A 6,340-nucleotide genomic window follows, 5' to 3' on the forward strand; every position below is an offset into this window, starting at 1 on the left:
GATTTGTGCATTCTGTAAATTACGCAATGCATTGCTTTAGTTTAAAGTTAATTTATTGAGAAAAATATTGCACTAATGAAAGCATTCCTGTATGCACTATGCATGTGCGCAGTGTGCACAAGGCGTCCAACTTCGGAGCTGGTGGTCCGTGGTTCGAGTCTCAGTAGGAATTATAATGCCGCCATATGGAGAATCAAACCCGGGTCTTCGACATGGCGAGTGAACGCTTTAACCTTTAGGCTACCCAAACAGTGTGAGTGAGTGAGGGAGGGAGTACGTGAGTGAGCGGGCGGGGAAAGGGAGGACGTGAGCGAGCGGGTGAGTTGGAGGGTGAATGATTGTGTGATTAGCTATATTCCACCAATATCACGCTGTGAACCCATGCGGGGAATGGAAAAGGGGTCATGATGAGCGGACCCTTTACCACTGGGCCACCCTTCACCCCTCCATGCTACAATATAAAACAAATCCATACATAAACAGTCGGTACGTACATAAACTGCTTGTTCGTATTAGAGGTTATTGCAACAGGAAATTCGTAACAATTTTTACAGGGACGTAGTCTTAAAGTCGTGTTATAAAAATATCAAATTCAGTATTTTGCTATGAAACATATTATCACATGTTAAACTTATGAACAGGAAGTTATCGTTTGAAAACGAAACAATCGTGAAAGCGTTACATTTTCAAACCGGACACTTGACCGAAATATCAAACGTATAGGACGAGACAGAGGCATTATTAGTTAATGCCTGTATGCGTTATATCCCTGCGGAAGTACTGTCTGGGAGTAGGTCATGAGCACAAAGCAGGCAACTACCGGGTCAGTGGAACCTGGTTGGCCACAGGACCCCGAGACTCGTGAAGGTCCGAGGTAGAATAGGCCTTCAGCAATCCTTGCTTGTCATAAATGGTGACTATGCCGGCGTGGCGAGCGAACACTTTAACCAACAAGAGTGGAAGTGACAGTGGTCAATAATAGGTATGAGTGTTGTTTTAAACTTGATTAGGAAAATCTGTTAATGGTGTGTAGGTGGAAGCTGAATTAATATGTGTGTGTTTGTTTTTGGTGCACATCTACAATACGAGTAAACATGCTTGCGAAACATTCGCTTTATTCTTGTCTTGTGCTCCAAGTATTCCAAGCGAAGAGTAAAGCTGTACTACGGGGAATGTTAGGAGCTAGCTGACATTTAAACGCTGGGCAAGGATTTCAGTCTTTCAGGACACGAGTAATCACCACGGATAAGAGGGCTCACTCATTCAAGCTCGCAAAAAGAAACAAACAAGTACTATAGAAAAACACACGCACGCACGCGCACGCACTCACACACACAAAAAAAAATATAAAACATGCTTTTTGAATACCTGTACTGATAAACCCACGACATATTTCATGTCCATATCTCTTGATTGTCATTTGACTAGGGGTGCAGCTGCATATACTACTGATTTGACTCTTCTACTTTCCGGGAAAGGCAGCAACTGTTTGTAATCACGGGGACATTTTGCAATCAAAGTTATAGGCGTATTCATAGAATACTTGGGCCACCTGGGGTAAATACTCTTCACAAAAAGAAACGCAATAGTACAAACGTTGACATATCTGACGGAGTTTTGTTGATACTCATACGGAATGAATACCAAATATGAATTTCTCGTGTTCGCAGGTACCAGAAGTGGATTTGTGCGGTTTTAACAAAATGTGGTCAAAATATACCCAAAACGTGAGAGAACCGCAAGCATGCAACAACTTGGGGCAGTCAAACACAACAACATGGATGAACTTGCATCATGAGTTATGAAAACGACCTTTTAAATTAACTGGATCTCAACTGTACCTCAATTCAAACCATTTACGGGCGGTGGAGTAGACTAGAGGTCAAAGTGTTCTCTCTTCTCGAAGGTTGGTTTCGAATCCAAACACGGGTACAATGTGTGAAGGCCTTTTCTGGTGTCCCCCTACGAGATATTGCTGAAAGGGGCGTAAAACTCACTAAACTTACTTACATAGTTCGACTGACAGAGGCTCAAGGCTGTCGGCATCGGTTGAATGTGACTGTTTCCACTGTCAAACTTCATTACAAACTGACATGCTTTCGCAACGATTAACAAGTAATCCCCGAAAATCAGAGTATCGTTAGCATGTACATATATTCTGCGTGTCCACGCCGTTGTCGCCCATGTCGCGGCATATCTTTCTCTTTTTTCCTTTTTTTTTCTTAAATTCAGTGGTTACTGAGGTGATCATGATGCCATTTTGAACGAGTGAGGTGAGGTTTAACCTCACACTAATTAAATTATTTCGTTCATCACGATGTGCAAGTGTGTGTATATGTGGCTACTTGTACTAACTCAGACTTATGGTGATTTTCTAGTGATAGTTCACAGAAACACCATGCTGCAGTTAAGCAGAAATACCACACACAGACGCTGACTCCGAGCCGACCCGTCCTTTTTGCACCTAATAAAGACGAGCGTCAGGCAGGGACCAACGCTGACAAGTGCTATATTTTACCGCCTTTTGGTATGACGCTGCCGGGGATTGAACCCGCGACCTTCCTCTCTCCGGGCGGACGTTCTAACCACTATGCCACGGAGGCGGTTTTTGACAGGGAATCATGGGAGAGAAACTGTGGATAAACGTTAAGTTTTTAACGGGTAGTTAATCTCTAATCATACCATTAGTTAACGGCTTGTTAAAAAGACAACCAAAGATTAGCAACCAAAGCAACCAAAGATGAACCTACCCTTAACCAACCAACCATTTGGCACCAAATTTCAGTTTCATTTTTGTTGTTGTTGTTGTTGTTGTTTTGTTTGGGTTTTTTTTGTTGAACCGGAGACGACAGTTAGATGTTGTATGTTACAGTGTTATATGTCTTTTAGCAGTATTGTTATAGCGGTATGCAAAAACAACGAAGGCAAGGGAGTTACCTGTCTTGGGGATGTCCAACAAGAGGTAATAGGAGTAGGTGAATTCCAATGTACGATTTGATTGTTGAAATGAAGTGCCCTGATGATCCATCGGTCTTCAAAAACGGTACAAATACCTCACGTGTTTCCAGGATTGTTTCCTTCTATTAAAAGATGGGTGGTGTTTGGTAAGTTTACATTCACTTGGGGTCACGTAAACGACGCGCAACGGAGAACCAGGAAACGAGCACTTACTTTGACAGACACTGAATGAGTAATGAAATCAAGTGTACGACTCACGACACTGCCTATATCCGGCGAGCGTGCGTGCAACATTTGAACATGATTTCTGTTGGATCATGGCGTGCCATGGTGGCGATGGAACAAAATCAGAAAGGAAGCATTGATCACTTTGTAAAAATCCCCAAGAAAAGGCAGGGTACAGTCAAACCTGGAGACATGCAAAGAACATAGACTCAAACCTATGATCGCCGGTTTCTCGCAAGCCCAACAATTGCAACTCTTCAAATCGAAATGCAGCACCATTCACTAGCGGGTGTTCGTTCCCTGCCGTATATCCAAATTTTATACAACAAGCATTAATTTTATATAGACCTATACATCTACTGGATACAGGGGCGGTGGGGTAGTCTAGTGGTTGAAGCGTTCGCTCTTGACGCAGAAACCGGGTTCGATTCCCGTATTGATACAATGTGTGAAGCCCATTTCTGGTGTCCCTAACTGTGGTATTGCTGAAATATTGTTAAAAGCGACGTAAAACTCACTCACTCACTCACTCACTCACTCACTCACTCACTCACTCACTCACTCACTCACTCACTCACTCTAATGGATATTGATGATCGCAGCTGATATCCATGATGCAGCACTCTTCACGTTTAGGTGATCGTTTCGGTCATGAATCAGATAAACTGCATTTCATTTAAAACAATCATCAAAGTAGAACTGCAGATCTAATGGATACAGGTAGCTGCAATGAACAATAGGGCTGGCAGGGTAGTCTAGAGGGCAAAGCGTTCGCCCGTCATGCCGATAGCGCGGGTTCGATTTCCCACATGAGTACAATGAGGGAAGCCCATTTCTGGTGTTCCCTACAGTGATATTGCTGGAATATGGCTAATAGCGGCATAAACTATACTCATTCAGTCAGTGAATTATTATATACTCTTAAAAAAGTAGGGGTAAAGAACTTTCAATTTGGATATGAAATCTAAACGTTAACAAACATTTCAAGGACAGACATGAACGTACCACCATTTCCCTCTATTACCACCCCTCAATCTAAACGTTAACAAACATTTCAAGGACAGACATGAACGTACCACCATTTCCCTCTATTACCACCCCTCAATCTAAACGTTAACAAACATTTCAAGGACAGACATGAACGTACCACCATTTACCTCTGTTACCACCCCTCAATCTAAACGTTAACAAACATTTCAAGGACAGACATGAACGTACCACCATTTACCTCTATTACCACCCCTCAATCTAAACGTTAACAAACATTTCAAGGACAGACATGAACGTACCAACATTTCCCTCTATTACCACCCCTCAATCTAAACGTTAACAAACATTTCAAGGACAGACATGAACGTACCAACATTTCCCTCTATTACCACCCCTCAATCTAAACGTTAACAAACATTTCAAGGACAGACATGAACGTACCACCATTTCCCTCTATTACCACCCCTCAATCTAAACGTTAACAAACATTTCAAGGACAGACATGAACGTACCACCATTTCCCTCTATTACCACCCCTCAATCTAAACGTTAACAAACATTTCAAGGACAGACATGAACGTACCACCATTTCCCTCTATTACCACCCCTCAATCTAAACGTTAACAAACATTTCAAGGACAGACATGAACGTACCAACATTTCCCTCTATTACCACCCCTCAATCTAAACGTTAACAAACATTTCAAGGACAGACATGAACGTACCAACATTTCCCTCTATTACCACCCCTCAATCTAAACGTTAACAAACATTTCAAGGACAGACATGAACGTACCAACATTTCCCTCTATTACCACCCCTCAATCTAAACGTTAACAAACATTTCAAGGACAGACATGAACGTACCACCATTTCCCTCTATTACCACCCCTCAATCTAAACGTTAACAAACATTTCAAGGACAGACATGAACGTACCAACATTTCCCTCTGTTACCACCCCTCAATCTAAACGTTAACAAACATTTCAAGGACAGACATGAACGTACCAACATTTCCCTCTGTTACCACCCCTCAATCTAAACGTTAACAAACATTTCAAGGACAGACATGAACGTACCACCATTTACCTCTATTACCACCCCTCAATCTAAACGTTAACAAACATTTCAAGGACAGACATGAACGTACCAACATTTCCCTCTATTACCACCCCTCAATCTAAACGTTAACAAACATTTCAAGGACAGACATGAACGTACCAACATTTCCCTCTATTACCACCCCTCAATCTAAACGTTAACAAACATTTCAAGGACAGACATGAACGTACCAACATTTCCCTCTATTACCACCCCTCAATCTAAACGTTAACAAACATTTCAAGGACAGACATGAACGTACCAACATTTCCCTCTATTACCACCCCTCAATCTAAACGTTAACAAACATTTCAAGGACAGACATGAACGTACCACCATTTCCCTCTATTACCACCCCTCAATCTAAACGTTAACAAACATTTCAAGGACAGACATGAACGTACCACCATTTCCCTCTATTACCACCCCTCAATCTAAACGTTAACAAACATTTCAAGGACAGACATGAACGTACCACCATTTCCCTCTATTACCACCCCTCAATCTAAACGTTAACAAACATTTCAAGGACAGACATGAACGTACCAACATTTCCCTCTATTACCACCCCTCAATCTAAACGTTAACAAACATTTCAAGGACAGACATGAACGTACCACCATTTCCCTCTATTACCACCCTAAACACAACGCATTATATGAACATGCACAACGCAGTAGCCCCATACACGTGCATGGGGTCCCATTCTTGATTTTGACGTTTTTTTCAGGAAGGTCGAGAAATCACTTAGAACTTTAATTTTGACACTCATCTTCCATGACACATTTGTTAGAGTTTGTTTCTAGTCATTTGTTTCAAAATGAAAATCGTATACATGCAAATTACATGTCCTACAACAATCATCTTTCACAAGTGACTACATTCCAAGTAACTATGACTGACTCCGCTAAATATCCTAAATATTTTTAATCCTAACTAAAAAACATAGAAGATCCTCTACTTTTTTTAAGAGTACATTGCGGCCATTATGCATTAAAGACAAAGCGATACAGACGCATGCCCACTTATTCTGTTAATATTGTTGGTGGGTGTAAAGTTCATAAC

The sequence above is a fragment of the Haliotis asinina genome, chromosome 1, assembly GCF_037392515.1.
Source record: "Haliotis asinina isolate JCU_RB_2024 chromosome 1, JCU_Hal_asi_v2, whole genome shotgun sequence".
Lineage (NCBI taxonomy): Eukaryota > Metazoa > Mollusca > Gastropoda > Lepetellida > Haliotidae > Haliotis > Haliotis asinina.